Source organism: Carcharodon carcharias, chromosome 1, assembly GCF_017639515.1.
Source record: "Carcharodon carcharias isolate sCarCar2 chromosome 1, sCarCar2.pri, whole genome shotgun sequence".
Lineage (NCBI taxonomy): Eukaryota > Metazoa > Chordata > Chondrichthyes > Lamniformes > Lamnidae > Carcharodon > Carcharodon carcharias.
Window position 1 is genome coordinate 222917496 of NC_054467.1, and position 19249 is coordinate 222936744.

At 41.4% G+C, this 19249-nt stretch overlaps 1 protein-coding gene across 2 annotated transcripts in view; it reads left to right on the plus strand.

Annotated features, from left to right (window-relative positions):
• The window catches only part of dym (dymeclin), a 553915-nt gene that overhangs the window by 191805 nt on the left and 342861 nt on the right, over window positions 1-19249 (plus strand). The window lies entirely within an intron of this gene.

The following is a 19249-nucleotide window of genomic DNA, read 5'->3' on the forward strand; positions in this document are numbered from 1 at the left end:
AGGAGAGTGGCCTTTAACAGTAAGGGAGTGAGAGGAGCATGGTCTTTAACAGTGAGAGGAGTATAACTTTTAATAGTGAGAGATTAAGAGTAGAGTGATCTTTAACAGTGAGAGAGTGCGAGAAGAGTGAGAGACCGTTAAAAAGTGCAAGAGGGAAAATAGCGCAGAGAGCAGCTGATTGGTGAGTATTTCTAACCTTTAAAGTCAAACTAAGGCCAATAATTTGTGTTTAGGTTTCTAGTCGTTTTTTCTCTTTCCCTTATTGATAGCTTGTGAAGTATAAGATTGATACTGGTGTATACAAAAAATAATTCAATAAACTATAAAGAGCGGGGATACTAGAGGAATTAATTTGAATAAAATACGACAGTGATGGCAGGATGGGTGATGTGTTGCTGCTACAGCATGTGGGATCTGCTGGACACCAAGGTGATCCAGAGCGAACACATCTGTATCAGGTGTTTGCAGCTCGAGGAAATTTAGATTTGAGTTAAGGAGCTGGAGTCTGAGCTGCAGACATTGCACCATATCAGGGAGGGGAAAGCTAGCTGGACACTTTGTTCCAGGGGTCAGTCACACCCCTCAAATTAGGTAATTCAAATTTGTTCTGTGATCAGGAATAGGAGGGTGTGACTGCAGGTGAAGCTGTTGTGGGGGCCCAGGGGGTAGCATTCGAGGAGCCTCAGCCCCTGCAACTGTCCAACAGTTGCGAGGTTCTTGCAAGCTATGTGGACATGAGCAGGGACTGCAGGGAAGATGAGTGAACTGACCAAGGCACCATGGTACAGGGAGCCATTCAAGCGCGGGGAGGAAATAGCAAAGCAGTAGTGGTAGGGGACTGTATAATTAGAGGGATAGGTACTGTTCTCTGCAGCTGTGAGCGTGAGTCCGGAAGGTTGTGTTGCCTGCTTGGTGTCAGGGTTAAGGACATCTTCTCAGAGCTGGAGAGGAACTTGCAATGGGAGGGGTGGGATCCAGTTGTTGCTGTCCATGTTGGTACTAACGACATTGATAGGACTAGAAAGGAGGTTCTGCTAAAAGAATTTGAACAGTTACGATCCAAATTAAACGGCAGAACTTCCAAGGTTCTTGGGATTACTACCTGAGCCTCGGGCAAACTGGCGTAGGGTTAATAAAGTCAAGTAGTTAAATGCATGGCTCAAAGATTGGTGTGGGAGGAGTGGGTTTCCGTTCTTGGGGCACTGGCATCAGTACTGGGGCAGAAGGGAGCTGTTCCAGTGGGACTTCACTTGAACTATGCTGGAACCAGTGTCTTGGTGAAGTGAATAACTAGGGCTGTAGGGGGGGCTTTAAACTAAATAGAGGGGGGATGGTTCTGGAGAGGGGATATGTAGGCTTACAAAGGAAAAGGATATGGCAGCATTGCAGGGCAACTATTTAGGTAATGATACCCAGAGTGCGACAGGACGGGGCAGAGTGTACAAACATAAAAAAACAGCAGCAAATAGGGTCAAAGGGGGGAAAAAATGGTAATAAGGCAAAATTAATGGCTCTTTACATAAACGCACATGATATTCAGAGCAAGATAAATGAATTAACAGCACAAATAGAGGTTAATGGGTATGATCTTATAGCCATTACAGAGGCATGGTTACAAGGAGATCAAAGCTGGGAACTAAATATTCAGGGGTTTGTGACTTTTCGAAAGGACAAGCAGGAAGGAAAGGGTGGTGGGGTAGCTTTGTTAGTACGAGATGGAGTAAGGGCAGTGGCAAGAAAGCATCTTGGATCAGAAGAAGGGGAAGATGACACTGGTAGGAGTAGTGTATAGGCCCCTGAACAGTAGCTATACTGTAGGACAGAGAATAAATCAGGAGATAATGAGGGCATGTAAAAAATGCATTCCATTAATCATAGATGACTTTAATCTTCATGTAGATTGGGAAAATCAGATTGGCAGAGGTAGCTACGAGGAAGAATTCGTAGAATGTATTCGGGACAGTTTCCTGGATCAATATGTTGTGGATCCAACCAGGGATCAAGCTATTTTGGATCTGGTAATGTGTAATGAGGCAGGTTTAATAAAAGATCTCAGAGCGAAAGATCCCCTAGGAAACAGTGACCACAACATGGTGGACTTTAGCATTCAGTTTGAGAGTGAGAAACTTAGGTTAGAAACATCTGTGCTAATCTTAAATAAGGGTATTTACAATGGAATGAGGGCAGAGTTGGCTGGAGTGGACTGAGAAAGGAGTTCAGCAGAAGAGACAGTTGATGAACAATAGCAGACTTTTAAGAAAATAATTCATGACTCACAACAAAGATACGTCCCAGTGAGGAAGAAAGATTGTAGGAAGGGGGTAAACCAACCAGGGTTAACCAAGGAAGTTAAGGATAGTATCAAAGTGAAAGAAAAAAGATACAATGTGGCAGAGATTTGTGGTAAGTTAAAAACCAACAGAAGATGACCAAAAAAAATCAAGAGGGAGAAGCTAAACTTAGAGGGTAAACTAGCAAGTAAGATAAAAGGGAACAGTAAGAGTTTCTTTAAATATATAAAAAGGAAGAGAGAGGCCAGAGTCAATATGGGCCTCTTAGATAATGAGGCTGGGAAAATAATAATGGGGAACCAGGAAATGGCACAGGAATTGAATAAATAATTTGCTTCAGTCTTCATGGTAGAAGCCACTAATCACATTCCAAAACTAAATAATCAAGGGGCAAAAAGGGGAGGAAAAAATGCAATAACTATCACTGGAGAAAAAGTACTAGGGAAACTAATGGGGCTAAAGACCGATATGCCCTCTGGACCTGATGGGTTGCATTCTAGGATATTAAAGGAAGTAGCTGCAGAGATAGTGGATGCACTGGTAGTAATCTTCTAAGAATCCTTAGAATCTGGGAAAGTCCCAGAGGATTGGAAAACTGCCAATGTAACACCCTTATTCAAAAAGAGAGGGAGACAAAAAGAACAGGTTACTATAAACCAGTTAGCTTAATATCTGTCAGTGGGAAAATGTTAGAGTGCATTATAGATGTAATAGCAGAGCATTTAGAATTACAGAATCTAATCAAGCAGAGTCAGCATGGCTTCATGAAGGCGAAATCATGCCTGACAAATTTATTAGAATTCTTTTGAGGAAGCAACAAGCAGGATAGATAAAGGGGAACCAGTAGATATAATATATTTGGATTTCCAAAATAATTTATCGCACGTAAGGCTACTTAATAAGATAAGAGCCCATGGTGTTGAGGTAGTATATTAGCGTGGATAGAGGATTGATAGTAGAAGACGGAGAGTTAGTATAAGGGGGGCATTTTTAGCGTGGCAACCTGTAACTAGTGAGTAAGGGTCGTCCATTTAAAAAAAGAGATGAGGAATTTCTTCTCTGAGGCTAGTTAATCTGTGGAATTCTTTACTGCAGAGGGCTGTAGAAGCTGGGTCATTAAATATATTCAAGGGTGAGATAGAAATTTTTAATCAGTAAGGGAATCAAGGTTTATGGGGAAAAGGCAGGAAAGTGGAGTTGAGGATTATCAGATCAGCCATGACATCATTGAATAACGGAGCAGAGTCGATGAGCTGAATGGCCTAATTTTGCTCCTATATCTTAATGGCCTTATGGAATGTTACTTGCCACTTGTCAGCCCATGCCTGGATATTATCTGGGTCTTGCTACGTTTGGACATGGACTGCTTCAGTATCTGCGGAGTTGCCAATGGTGCTGAACATTGTGCAATCATCAGCAAACATCCCTACTTCTGATCTTATGATGGAAGGGACTTTATTGAGGAAGCAGCTGAAGATGGTTGGCCCTAGGACATGATCCTGAGGAACTCCTGCAGTGATGTCCTGGAGCTGAGATGACTGACCTCCAACCAGCACAACCACCTTCCTTTGTGCTAGGTATGACTCTAACCAGTGAGTTTTTCCCCCCTGATTTGCATTGACTCCAGTTTTGCTAGGGCTGCATGATGTCACACTCGGTCAAATGCTGCCTTTATGTCAAGGGCAGTCGCCCTCACCTCACCTTGGGAGTTCAGCTCCCTTGTCCATGTTTGAACCAAGGCTGTAATGCGGTCAGGATCTGAGTGGCCCTGGCAGAACCCAAACTGGGTATCAGTGAGCAGGCTATTGCTAAACAAGTGCTGCTTGATAGCACTGTTGATGACCCCTTCCATTACTTTACTGTTGATCGAGAGTAGATTGATGGGGTGGTAATTGGCTGGGTTGGATTTCTCCTGCTTTTTGTGTACAAGACATACCTGGTCAATTTTCTACATAGCTGGGTAGATGCTAGTGTTGTCAATGTACTGGAACAGCTTGGCTTGGGGCACGGCAAGTTCTGGAGCACAAGTCTTTTGTACTATTACCAGAATGTTGTCAGGGCCCTTTGCAGTGTCTAGTACCTTGAGCCATTTCTTAATATCACATGAAGCGAATCGAATTGGCTAGAGACTGGCATTTGTGATGCTGGGACCTCTGGAGGAGGCTGAGATGGATCATCCTCTCGGCACTTCTGGCTGAAGATTGTAGCAAATGCTTTAGCCTTATCTTTTGCTCTGATAAGCTAGGTTCCTAGTTCATTGAGGATGGGGATATTTGTGGAGCCTCCTCCTCCAGTGAGTTGTTTAATTGTCCAGCACCATTCACGGCTGGATGTGGCAGGACTGTAGAGCTTCGATCTGATCCGTTGGTTGTGAGATTGCTTAGGCTGCCTATAGCTTGCTGCTTATGGTGTTTGGCACACAGGTAGTCCTGTGTTATAGCTTCACCAGGTAAACTCCTCAATTTTAGGTATGCCTCGTGTTGCTCCTGGCATGCCCCCCCGCCCCCCCCGTGCCCTTCATTGAACCAGGGTTAATCCCCTGGCTTGATGGTAATGGTAGAGTGGGGCATATGCCAGGCCGTGAGGTTACAGATTGTATTCGAGTACAATTCTGGTGCTGCTGATGGCCCACAGCACCTCATGGATGCTCAGTTTTGAGTTGCTAGGTCTGTTTGAAATCTATCCCATTTAGCACTGGTATTGCCAAACAACACAATGGAGGGTATGCTCAATGTGAAGGCAGGATTTTGTCTGCATAATGACTATGCGGTGGTTATTCCTATCGATAGTGTCATGGACAGATGGATTTGCAGCAGGCATGTTAGTGAGGGAAGTATGTTTTTCCTTGCTGGTTCCCTCACCACCTGCTGCAGACCCGGTCCTTGAGGACTCACCCAGCTTGGTCAGTAGTGGTGCTACTGAGCCACTCTTGGTGATGGACATTGAAATCCCTCACCCAGAGTACATTCAGTGCCCTTGCCACCCTTAGTGCTTCCTCTAAGTGGAGTTCAACATGGAGGAGTACTGATTCATCAGTTGAGGGAGGTAGGTACTTGGTAATCAGCAGGAAGTTTGCTTGCTCATGTTTGACTTGATGCCATGAGACTTCATGGGGTCCGGAGTCTATGTTGAGGACTCCCAGGGCAACTCCCTCCCGACTGTATACTACTGTGCCGCCGCCTCTGCTGATCCTGTCCTGCTTGTGGGACTGACCATACCCAGGAATGGTGATGGTGGCATCTGCAACAGTGTGATTCCGTGAGGATGAGTATGTCGGGCTGTTCCTTGACTAGTCAGTGAGACAGCTCTCCTAATTTCTGCATTAGCCCCCAGATGTTGGTAAGGTGGACTTTGCAGGGTTGACATGGCTGAGATTGCCGTTGTTTCCGGTGCCGAGGTTAATGCTCGATGGCCGGTCCAGTTTCATTCCATTTTTGTGGTTTTGTAGCTGTGTGTTACTACTTAGTGGCTTGCTAGGCCATTTCAGAGGATGTTTTAAGAGTGAACCGCATTGCTGTCTGTCTGGAGGCCAGATCAGGTAAGGATGACAGACTTCCTTCCGTAAAGTATATTAGTGAACCAGATGCATTGAGCTTCAACCCTGCTCTCATGCCCACATGTCCACCCTTGGCCTGCTGTACTGTTCCAGTGAAGCTCAATGCAAACTGGAGGAACAGTACCTCATCTTCCGATTAGGCACTTTACAGCCTTTCGGACTTTACATTGAGTTCAAGAACTTTAGGCCACAAACTCTCTCCTCCAACCTTTGCCCTTTTTGATCCCCTTTTTTTCAAATATTTTTCAATTTTTATAGATATATTTTTTCCCCACCTATTTTTATTGTTTTTATTTTTTTTAAATTATTTCCATTTTTATTCATGTTTTATCCCCACCTTTTAGCCCGTTTTGATCTTTTCTCCCACACCATCCCCTCCCCCCACCCCCATTTAGGGCCATCTGTCACTTGCTCATTCTGCTTTCCACTCAGTGTCACCATTAGCATCTCCTTGAGCCAGTATCACCACCATCAACACCTCTTCCACCTTTTGTTTATGATATCTTTTGTAATCTCTCCCTTGCCTCCACCTATCACTGGCCTTCTATCCAAGTTCACCTGTCCCACTCCCATTAAACAGTATACATTTCACCACATTTTTACTTCTCTTTAGTCTTGAAGAAGAGTCATACGTACTTGAAATGTTAACTCTGCCTTTCTCTCCACAGATGCTGTCAGACCTGCTGAGTTTTTCTAGCACTTCTTGTTTTGGTTTGAGTGGCTAGATCTTTTCTGAATCTGCTCCATTTAACAGGTTGGTAGTGTCAATATAATGAATCGCATCCTCAGTGTGAAGGTGGGACTTTGTCTCCACAAAGACTGTGCGATGATCATTCCAACAATACCTTCATGGACAGATGCATCTGTGACAGGTTGATTGGTGAGCGCAATGTCAATCAGTTTTTTTCCTTTTGTTGGTTTCCTTACTACCTACCATAAGTGCAGTTTGGTAGATATGACTTCAGGATTTTGCTAATTCGGTCAGAGCCACTCTTGGTGATGGTCATTGAAGTCCCCCATCCTAAGTACATTGTGCATTAGAACGAGAAAGCATAAAGGGTAAATAGTTGCTCTATGGACTGTTTTCTCTTGAACTGTTTGATTTCTGATTGTCAGCTGATGAATGCCCAACCTGATCAATCAGCGCACAGCACAGATGGTTGCTGAAAACAATGAATTTTTTTTAGTGTTCATTCATGGGATGTGGGCATTGCTGGCTAGGCCAGCATTTATTGCCCATCCCAATTGCACTTGTTCAGAGGGCATTTAAGAGTTTTATTGCTGGAGTCACGTCACCAGTCCAGGTAAGCACGGCAGATTTCCTTCCCTAAAGGACATTAAGTTTTTACGATAATCGGCAATAGTTTCGTGGTCATCATCAGACTTTTAATTCCAGATTTTTTTATTGAATCAAATTTCACCATCTGCCATGGTGGGATTTGAACCCAGGTACCCAGAGCATTACCCAGGGTCTCTGGAATACTCCTCCACTGATAATACCACTATGCCACTGCCTCCCCAAATGTTTTTACGATGCACAACCACATATAAATACACCAACAAAAATGAAATAAATAACTTCTGTAGGCAGTGTTTCAGGTTGTTGCAGTTTGCACAGCTGAAGAGTTCTGAACTTGGATTTCAATTCCACAAACTAATTTTTTCTTAACTTGTTAAGTAATTTCTAATTTTTTTGAAATGAACCAGCATGAGCAGTAACTGCTGGCTTTTGCTGTATTTATGGAGTGTAGCCGTTGGAAATTGGAATTTTTAGATAAGATTCTGGAACGTTTTAATTATGTTGCAATAGTTAAAATGTGAAGGAACATAAAAGATACGAAAATGGAGCTGGGAAATATTTATAATTACTTAAAATCAACATTGTATTACATATTCAAACAATAACATGTAAGTTTCGTGATATCACAGTTAGGACAAGTGACTATGATTTCAAACATTACTATGCAAGTATTATGGTGAGAGCCTTAACTCAGAGGCAAAGGAGAATCATCAGAAGCCTATTCAAAATCATTATTGGCCAGGGATGGTCCGGAGCTGCATGGCAAGTCATATACAAAGCCTTAAGAATAATTCCCAAAAACGTGTGCTTTAATAGTTCACTCATGCCTCTGCTTTCTTGAAAAGAATCAAGAAACGGAAAGATTTATGTTGTGGTGGCATTTATGATGTTTTCTGCTTATGTCAACTTGCATGCTTTTCTGAATTAGGATTAGGAGAAGAATTTGTAGGTCTATGCACCTCATTAAACAGCGTTTCATTTAAGACTTGCATGTTTTAATAATCAATATATATTGTTTACACTTTTTCAAGATGTGATGCCACCTATGGTTTCTCCTGGAAATAATCACATATGCTGGAGTACATACATGCCAGCCTGAAGTCCTACAATACCTTACCCAAGAGACCATTGTTTACATGAGAGTCTAGATGTTGAATGTTGGCAACTTATTTCACATAAGGGAAACAAGACAGTTAAACTTGATCCCATCCTTGCCTGATTTCTGCTGAAATACATTTTCCACCAGTTAGGAGCAAGTTCCATGGATATGGTATACAGTACAATAGTGTAATAATTAAATTACTGAATGGCTAATAATCCAGAATCTTGAGAGTTCAGACCCCACAATGGCAGTTTGAGAATTTGAATGCAGTTTTTTAAAAAAAAATAAAACTATAAGGAAAAGTGACAGTGAGGATATAAGATTGTCTGATTGGTTCACTGCTCCCTAGGGAAGGAAACTTGTTCTCATCCAGTGTGTGTTATACATGTGGCTCTAGTCCTACAGGTTGACTCTTAACCGCCCTCTGAAGTGACCTTACAAGCCATATAAATCATGACCAAAGTAAAGACATTTTTAAAAACTCCGAAGTTGGGGAACACAAGAAAACTACAGTGTTCCCAGCACTCCTAGACTGCAAACATCTAACTCAGCACAGAGCAGAATATGATGGCATTATGGAAAGATTAGAGAAGGTTAAGATTTGCAGTCTATATACAAGGTGGCCAAAGGAGGCAACACAACAAATTATATAAAGTTGATAATGTATAGTTAACGGAAACTCAGATTGTCATTTGGTAGTACAGAACTTCAAAATTGATGAAATTAGAGTCAAGGGCATAAATGAAAATACCGAAAAGAATTAAAAAAAAAAATCCGGAAGAAGTCCTTTACTTCAACTATGAATGTTCAGGTAACCTGGCAAGTAGACTTGAAAAACTCCATTTATGACGCAAACGATACAGGTGGAAACTTGCTCTGACTTTTCGCGATGGGTAAAGTCAATTGGTTGTCCCACAATATCAACTTTAAAGAATAAAAAATAAATGCCAGGTTTTCAAATAGGCCAGTCTCCATATAGCAATTGTTTGCTCCAGACAAATTGTATCCAGTTTTTAAATTTTAACCACCACCTGGGTTCTACAGATGGATGGACGAAGATGTAGTAATCCAGCACAGCTGACTCCACTGACACAGGTCGCTGTTTTTTTATGTTAACTGATTTTTGGAGTTCTGCAGAGGTCAGTTTAGAAGGGTTTTCCCTCACGTATTCCTGTGAGCATGGAACCTTCCTGGACTAGGATTCAGTATGTCACTATGCTCTCTATTTTCTTAGCCTTTGGGAAAACTATCTTAATTCATTGATTTTATTGTTGCTATTAGTTAATTTTAAAAAAACTTCTGAACAGTTTTACAACAGTTTAAAAACTATAGGTGTGTCATATAGGTAGCAAGTTTTTAAGTTATTGGAGATGCAATGTTTGAGAAAGGGGAGAAAGTGGAAAGAAGAAAGGAAAAATCTGGTAGCAGGAACACGCAAGAGACTTGCCTAGTATATTTTAAGAAGTCCTTACTCTAACAGGTCAATTCTGTTTGTGGATCTTGGGAGGAAGTAGAAGCAGGCTGTTTGTGCTTGGGGACTTTGAGGTTTGGAGGCCAGGGAGGTAATATTTCTATATGAGTTGAGGTCAGTGACAGACGTGGAGACAATGGCTTGATGTTCAGTGGTGAGATCATGGTTCCAAGGGAAGTCGGAGGGAGTGTTGACCTTTGACATCTGCAGGATGTCAACAGCATCACCCTTGTCAACAAGTTGGATCTAAGAGAACAGATGGCAACAAATTCTGTGGGAGACTGTCCAGAGCAAATGAGGGGAACAGAGAAATTTAGACAGCCAATGTCACGCTGGCAAGAGAAGGTAAGAGGTCAGGTGGAGGGAGAAAGCTGGGGATTGTGGAAGTCATTTTTAGGCCAGTTTTAAGCTAATTCATCTAATTTTAAGTGAATTATGTCAACACAGCTAGAAACAACTATCTTAAATTCGGCAAGTTATTTACAATAACAATAGGGTAATTATATTAGGTGATTTCAACTTTCCCAACATTAATTGGGATGGACATAGTGTTACGGGCTTGGATGGAGTGGATTTCTTGAAATGTGTACAGGTGAACTCTTTAGGTCAATATGTAGAGGGTCCAACAAGGGACGGCGCAGTGCTGGACCTAATTCTGGGGAATGAAGCCAGACAGGTGGCTAAGGTTGTGGTGGGGGAGCATTTTAGTGATAATGACCATAACTTGGTACAGTTTAAGCTTGTTATGGACAAAGAAATAGACAAGTTGCAAAGAAAATGTTTTAGATTGGGTGAGAACGGATTTTAGTAAAATAAGGCAGGATTTGGCCAAGGTAGACTGGGAACAGCTACTTGTGGGGAAATCTACAGAGGAGCAGTAGGGGGCATTCAAAAAAGAAATGGGGAGGGTACAGGGTCAACATGTTCCCTCTAGGGTGATAGGGAAGATTAACAAGCCCAGAGAACCATGGATGACCCGAGATATTCAGGATATGATGAGAAGGAAAAGAGAGGCTTTTAGCGGGTACAAGGGGATCAAATCAGCAGAGACATTAGTGGAGTATAGAAAGTGCAGGGTGGAGCTTAAGAAAGCAATTCGGAGAGCAAAGAGGGGACAAGAGAATGCTCTGGCTGGTAAAAGGAGGGAAAATCCCAAGATATTCTATAAGTATATCAATGGGAAGAAGATAACCAGGGAAAGAGAAGGGCCCATTAGGGACCAAGGAGGCAATCTATATGTGGAGCCAGAGGACATCAGTAGAGTGTTGAATGAATACATCACATCCGGCTTCACCCAAGAGAATGAGGATGAAGGTTTGGAACTTGGAGAGAGACTGCGAGGTTCTTGAGCAAATTGATATAGGGAGTGACAAGGTATTGAAGGTGTTGGCAGGCTTAAAAGTGGACAAATCTCCAGGTCCAGATGATTTGTGTCCCAGACTGCTGAGGGAGGCAAGGGAGGAAATTGCAGGGCCTCTGACCCAAATTTTTAATTCCTCTCTGGCCACGGGGGAGGTGCCAGAGGACTGGAGAACAGCTAATGTGGTTCTGCTATTTAAGAAGGGTTGTAGAGATAAGCCAGGGAACTACAGGCCAGTGAGTCTCATGTCAGGGTTAGGGAAACAATTGGAGAAAATTCTGAAGGAGAGAATCTGAAGGAGAGGTTTGATCAGGGATAGTCAACATGGCTTTGTCTGAGGGAGACCATGCCTAACAAATTTGATTGAATTTTTTGAGGAGGTGATCAGATGTGTAGATCAGGGTAGTGTACTTGATGTAGTTTATATAGTTTATATAGATTTCAGCAAAGCCTTTGACAAGGGACACTTATAAAGAAGGCAAATGCACATGGGATACAGGGTAATTTGATGAGGTGGGTTCAAAATTGGCTTAGTTGTAGGAGACAGAGGATGATGACAGAAGGATGCTTCAGTGACTGGAAGCCAGTGTCTAGTGGTGTACCACAGGGTTCTGCGCTGGGTCCCCTATTATTCGTCATTTATATAAATGACATAGATGACTATGTGGGGGTAGGATTAGTAAGTTTGCAGATGACACAAAGGTTGACCGGGTGGCTAACAGTGAGGTTGAGTATCTTGGGCTACAGGAAAATATAGACGGGATGGTGAACTGGGCAGATAAGTGGCAGATGGAATTTAACCCTGAAAAGTGTGAGGTGAAACACTTTGGAAGGAGTAATTTGACAGGGAAGTATTCAATGAACAGCATGACATTAGGAAGTTCTGAGGAACAAAGGGACCTTGGCGTGTGTGTCCATAGATCTCTGAAGGCGGAGGGGCATGTTAGTGGGGTGGTGAAAAAGGCATATGGGACACTTGCCTTTATCAATTGAGGCATAGATTACAAAATTAGGGAGGTCATGTTGGAGTTGTATAGAACCTTGGTGAGGCCACAGCTGGAATACTGTTCTGGTCGCCACATTATAGAAAGGATGTGATTGCACTGGAGAGGGTGCAGAAGAGATTCACCAGGATGTTGCCTGGGATGAAACATTTAAGTTATGAAGAGAGGTTGGATAGACTTGGGTTGTTTTCATTGGAGCAGAGAAGACTGAGGGGCGACCTGATTGAGGTATACAAGATTATGAGGGGCATGGACAGGGTGGATAGGGAGCAGCTGTTCCCCTTAGTTGAAGGGTCAGTCACGAGGGGACGTAAATTCAAGGTGAGGGGCAGGAGGTTTAGGGAGGATGTGAGGAAAATTTTTTTTACATAGAGGGTGGTGACAGTCTGGAATACGCTGCCTGGGAGTGTGGTGGAGGCAGGTTGCCTCACATCCTTTAAAAAGTACCTGGATGAGCACTTGGCATGTCATAACATTCAAGTCTATGGGCCAAGTGTTGGTAAATTTAATTAGGTAGGTAGGTTTCTCATGTCTTGGTGCAGACTCGATGGGCTGAAGGGCCTCTTCTGCACTGAGATTCTGTGAAGTGACCTAAACAACATCTTAGAATTGATTTTTGTATTTCTTATTGGTCAGCACAACAATATGTACTCTTAATATTTAATGTATTTAGTTGTAGAAACAATGTACAGATATATTTATGTTTTATTCATTCAGGGGATTTGGTCTTCGTTGGCTGGACCAGCATTTATTACCTATCCCTAGTTGCCTTTGAGAAGGTGGTGGTGAGCTGCCTGTAACCTATATGTGTCTATAACTGTGATAACATGTGAAAATGTGTGCCAGAAGAACCAGGTTAATTGAAACTAATGTACCTTTGTGCCAAGCTGAAGAATTAACCCTAATCGGCACAGCTGACACTGAACATTCACACTTTTAAGTTTCAATGAAAATGAAACTTGCCATGTCCCAGAGAACCATAGGCTGCCCTCTTATTAGAAGGAGATGACTAGTGGCGAGTTTAGCCTGAGGGTCACCATACTTCAGGCGAGGGGTGAGGTTGAGAAGGCGGTGTCTTCATAGATGACCTCAGCCGGTACAGTAATTGAACCCGCGCTGTGTTGTCGTCACTCTGCATCACAAATCAGCCGTCCAGCTAACTGAGCTAACCAGCCCCCCAACACTTTAATTTTATAAGTATTATTTCACCTTTTTAAGTTCTACACTCAAGATAGAATAGTTTCATAAAAACTTATAAATCATTTTCATGTTATATTTGCTGCAGTAAGCTAACATGGCCAAAGAAGCCATTTTGTGTTCTGTACTTTATAATCACTCATATATTAATTAATGTGTATGATTAATAATTAGCCAGAAACAGTTGAATTTAACCTAACCTTAACATTATACCTACTTGATTAATTACTAATTCAATTACAGCTTAACTGAGTTATGCTACTTAATCAATTCAACTTCAATCAAAGTCTGTAAGCTAGTTTTAAACTGTATTAATTAAGCATTGTGAGTTCTGTCTGTGGGACAGCCTCAAATCAGATACTGTGTGCTACCTCAGCAGTGTTTTGCTTTGACCAAAGTTGAAATGAGACTGCGCAATGAATAGGCAATTGTGCAAAGTCAGATCGGAAAGACACTATGAAAGACACATCGTTCCTTTGGATGGACAATGTACGCAGGTAATCAAACTCCAACTAAAACAATCCAATAATTAATTTGACCAATTATGAAATTACACAGACATGGACTGAGGTAAGGTATTGATAATTTAGGGGTTAAAAGTGGAGTTTCTGAGTGACATATTTGCTGGCTGGTGTCATATCAGAAAGGATACCCGGATCCTCTGTCTGGCATCCCCTGGGGAGAGGTGGTGAATTCAAAGAACTGATCACTCTAAGCTTCGTGGAAGTCTGCAGATTGTGTCGTTTGTAAGTTGGAAAGGATTGAGTTAATTAAGTATTTAAACTTTACCTACCATGCTACATTTCTTAATTAGAATCTATTCAGACTAGAATTTCTGTATCAGTAGTCTTATGTATTACTTTAATTATTCCATCTTCAAATAAACCTTCTAATTTCACCACTGAGTCAAAAGCTCAGAAAAAATGCTCAACATTATGCCAAGCTTGAAATTAATTGAATTGGGGGTGTATGGGGATGGAATTGTAGCCTTTGCTAAGGACAGATTGTTTAGGGTCAGAGAACAGAATGTATCGTGAATATACAGCAAACGGTAAGATTAGAAAAAAGGATGGGTTCAGAGGGAAGTGAAGGGGAACTGAGATCTGGAGGGGTGTTGTTACCTTTGACTTGTTAAAGCTTCACACTTGAAAAGAAGAAAAAAAGCTTTTTTTTAAAGCATTGGATGAGACGAAGAACAAAATAATACTGTGGACCAGGACAGCTTTGAGATAGTGAGTCGGTGCTGCCAAAGAAAGAGGTTGAGAATGTGCATGTGGCAGCACACCATTGTGTGAATCTGAAGACACGGCGAGAACAGCATTTCAAGGTACGCTGAATGTCTAGGAGATACCTGTACTCGTGGGTGGATTTGAAAAATGAAGGGTGAAATTTCAATTGGAATATACATGGATTAACTCGGAGTCAGAGATAGTTGCTGATGAAGGAGAGGATGCTGGAAGGGCAATTAGGGATGGGCAATAAATACTGGCCTTGTCATCAACGCCCACAGCTCATGAACGAATAAAATATTATTAGGCCACTACAACTGATATATAACTCCATGCCAAGAAAATGTCACTTAAAATTCTCATTGCTGTCAACTATTTAATGATTTCTGGTGGTAAATCAGATTTGTGAATGCACATGTCAATATGGAAAAATTATGCCTGGCTTTAGTGTGTCACAAAAATATAATTTTCATAATATCATTGTGGTTTATTTCAAAGTAGGGTTATGGGTGTGAGTGTAGATGATTCTGACTCTGTGATTTAATTAAATTAGAGTCAGATAGGCCGCATGCTTGAAGTTAGGGATAAAAGGCATTTGAAATGCTAGTGAGTAAACATGGATGAGGTCTTAGCATGTAGGGTGTGAAGGAAATTTGCATTTTTAGATAAGTGAAGGAGTTGTTTGTGTTTCAAAGGGATGGTAGGATGTTTACAACTAACAAGATAAATGGGGCAAGGTCATTATGTTTATTTTTCCCAAAAGTTACTGACAATATTGGCAACATGAAAGATTTTTATATTATGGGAAAAATACATTTCCAAAGATGTACTGAACCATGGAATTTATAGATTAAAGAGAGAGAAACGTATATAAAGAAGGAAGGTGATGTTGGGTAGGGGGCATGTAAAATCTGAGAAGACCTTATTCAAGAAGGGAGGAAGGGATAAACCAGGGAAAGACAGGGCAGTCAGTCTAACTTCAGTGCTGGGGAAACTGTTGGAAGCATTTCTGAGGGACAGAATTAATCTACACTTGGAGAGGCAGGGATTAATCAAGGACAGTCATCATAGTTTTGTTAAGGGGAGGTCATGTCTGACCAATTTGATTGAAAATTTCGAAGAGATGACCGGGTGTGTAGATGAGGACAATGCGTTTGCCATAGTCTGCTTGGACTTCAGCAAGGCTATTGATAAGGTCCCGCATAGGATACTGAAAACGAAGGTAAGAGCCCATGGGATCCAAGGCAATTTTTCAAATTGGATCCAGAATTGGCTGAGTGGCAGGAAGCAGAGGGTGATGGTCGAGGGATGTTCTTGTGATTAAATGCCTGTGTCCAGTGGGGTTCCACAGGGATCGGTGTTGGGTTCCTTGCTGTTTGTGGTATATATAAAGGATTTAGACTTGAATATAGGAGGGCTGATCAGTAAGTCTGCGGATATCACGAAAATTGTTAGGGTGGTAAATAGTAGGATAGCCTTAGATTACAGGAGGATATAGATGGGTTGGTCAGATGGGCTGATCAGTGGCAAATGGAATTTAATCCTGATAAGTGTGAGGTGATGCACTTGGACAAGACAAACAAGGCACAGGAACACACGATGAATGGTGGGACCCTGGGAAGTAGCGAGAATCAGAGGGATCTTGGTGTGCATGTCCACTGGTCCCTCAATGTAGTGGGACAGGTAGATAAGCTGGTTAAGAAGGCATTTGGGTTGTTTGTCTTTATTAGCCAAGGCATAGAATATAAGAGCAGGGAGGTTATGCTGGAACTGTATAAAATGCTGGTTAGGCCACAGCTAGAGTATTGCATGCAGTTCTGGAATCCGCATTATAGGAAGGATGTGATTGCACTAGAGAGAGTGCAGAGGAGATTTACCAGGATGTTGCCTGGGTGGAGGGTTTTAGTTATGAGGAGAGATTGGATAGACTGGGGTTATTTTCCTTGGAGCAGAGGAGATTGAGGTGTATAAAATTATGAGGAGCATAGATAGGGTAGACAGGAAGGAACTTTTCCCCTTGGTGGAGGGATCAATAACCAGGGGCCATAGATTTAAGGTAAGGGGCTGGAAGTTTAGTTGGGAGTGTGAGGAAGAATGTTTTCACCCAGAGGGTGGTGGGAATCTGGAACTCGCTGCCTGAAAGGGTGGTAGAGGCAGAAACCCTCATAACATTCAAAAAGTATTTCGATGTGCACTTGTGATGCCATGGCATACAAGGCTATGGGTCTAGTGCTGGAAAGTGGGATTAGAATAGTTAGGTACTTGTTTGACCGGCACAGACTGGATGGGCCGAAGGGCCTTTTTCTGTGCTGCAGACCTCTATGACCCTATGACTTTATGACCTTGTAAAACAGCCTTGAGGAAGCCTCCAGCCATGTTTGCAAAAGTCTGCTGTGTCCACTAATTAAAATTGGTGAAAAGCCTTTGGAATTCCACTGTCAAGTGGGTGTTTCGGTAAATTTGTTGGCTTCCTATTTAAATTTAAAATCTATTTTGGACTGTTGTCTTAAAGGGTGTGTGTATGTGGTAGTTCGGTTCATTTGGAATTTTAGAATTTGTTATAATAAGTAACTGTGCTTGAAATCTTTTCTTTTGTTAATTTTTTTAATTTAGGTTTTAAAATCTCAATGTGTTGGTGGACTTTTTTCTGAATTCAGTGCCTGAATCTTCTCATAATAAATACAAATTGCAAAACTGTTGTAATAGCGTGGCCAAGTTTCCCTTGTGGATTTGGTCCGTCTGGCACACATCACCTGCCACGTCATATCAAGTGCCTCCATTAATAGCCTGCTAAGATACATCATGCAAATCCATTTGAAGATGGATTCTTGAGCAATGTGCTAGAGCAGTGCTGGTCTGTGGAGTTTTACCTTAGCATAAGTGTGTGCCTTCAAAAGAAAAAGGGAGAAAAAATAGCAATAGGTGGAAACCACTACAAAATGGAAAAAAAAATCTTTTTGAACTGATTTAATCTAGCCATTTAAATGATTTAATGAAACCACTATAAATGATACCTTTGTCTGGAACAAGTTGACCCAGTGTTATGGTAGTCTAAGCTCAGAAATCTAGATATCAGCAAGTTATGATTTCATCGGTTGGCTGAGAGCAGAATGTCACTTTGATGTTTACCTATTTGAGAGAATATTGGCTGGCCCTATCCAGATGCATATTTTGTAATAAAAGAATGCATTGGCATGTATACCATGCTCATCATCTGGTTGCCAGTTAAGACTGGGAAGATACCATTACATTGTGCACAGGCTAATAAGTCCAAATTTAAAAATGATGGCAGAACAGAAATGGTCTTATTTTCTTTTGGTACAATAATGGAATAGATTTTCAGGTGTAAATTTGAGGATTATCTGTAAAACAATAACCTAATAAACAGCAATCAATGTGGATTCAGAAGGGGAAGCTCCCGCTTGACCCAACTCCTTTGATGAATGACAACTCAAATGATGGTGGAAGAAGTATGACACCGTGTGAACATAACCTTTTTTGTGCAATTTTATTGAAAGGCAGTTAGTTAATTTCAAAAGTTGTGGGGATTCACGATAAACCTTGGCTGAAGGGTAGAAAATGCTTGCTTGTTAGAAGATTAATGGATTGGGATAAGTACTGAGTGAGGTCAGCAGCAACTCACCAAGGCTCAGTCGACAGCACCTTCCAAACCTGTGACCTCTACCACCCAGAAGAACAAGGGCAGCAGATACATGGAAACAACACCACCTGCAAGTTCCTTTCCAAGCTACACAGCATCCTGGCTTAGAATTATATCGCTGTTCTTTTACTGTTGCTGGAGCAAAATCCTGGAACTGCTTTTTAACAGCACTGTAGGTTCAAGAAGGTGGCGATAGGGATGGGCAATAAATGCTGGCCTAGACAGCAACATCCACATCCTGCGGTAGAATAAATGAAGATGTCCCTGAACTTTGGTGTTGAGGTTACTTTCTTTTTCTAATTTACATAAATGATCTGAATTCAGAAATTCAAGTCAAAGTGGTCACATTTTCAGATAATAGGAGAGGCAGTGGAATTTTAGGAGGCAGGTTAGAAATTAATGAGTTGGATATAATTGGATAGAAAAATAGCAAATAAAACTTATGCTTAGACGTGTAAAGTACTCAACATGGAATATGTTGTACATTTTCCTGTCTAAGGAAAAAGCTAAGGGTGAGAAAAAAAGAGAGATGTAGGAATTTTGGTAGACTTGATACTCAACATATATAACCATTGGAGCTGTATCAACAAAGCCAGTACAGTGTTGAACCATATCCTCTGCCCATACCATTTTCCATGCCTTAATGTTTTCAACAAACTTGGCAAGATTACGTTAGATTTCAATATTCAGGTTAATAATGTAGATTAAAAACAGTATCAAACACCTACTCTTGTGGTTTCTACTCTACATCCTTTATATTCCCAGCTGTAGCACTGCACCTTTTATATTTATTTGAACTAGTAATTTATTGATGTGTGCCAAGATAATAAATTGCATGCTACAGTTTTTTGTTTTGATTCATTGTATTCATTATTGGCATACCTGAGATGTCTCTGGGGTGAGGAATGGGGGGTGGGGGGGCAGGTTTATACATTGATTTGAAAAAAAAAATCAATTTAGAGAGAATGTTGTGGCCTTGATACTGTAGATAATGTTGAAAGATTGCATGCCATGATTAAAGTACCGGTGTGTTTTTAAAAAAAATAATTGTTCTTTTTGTTTTCTTTTGAAATTGTTG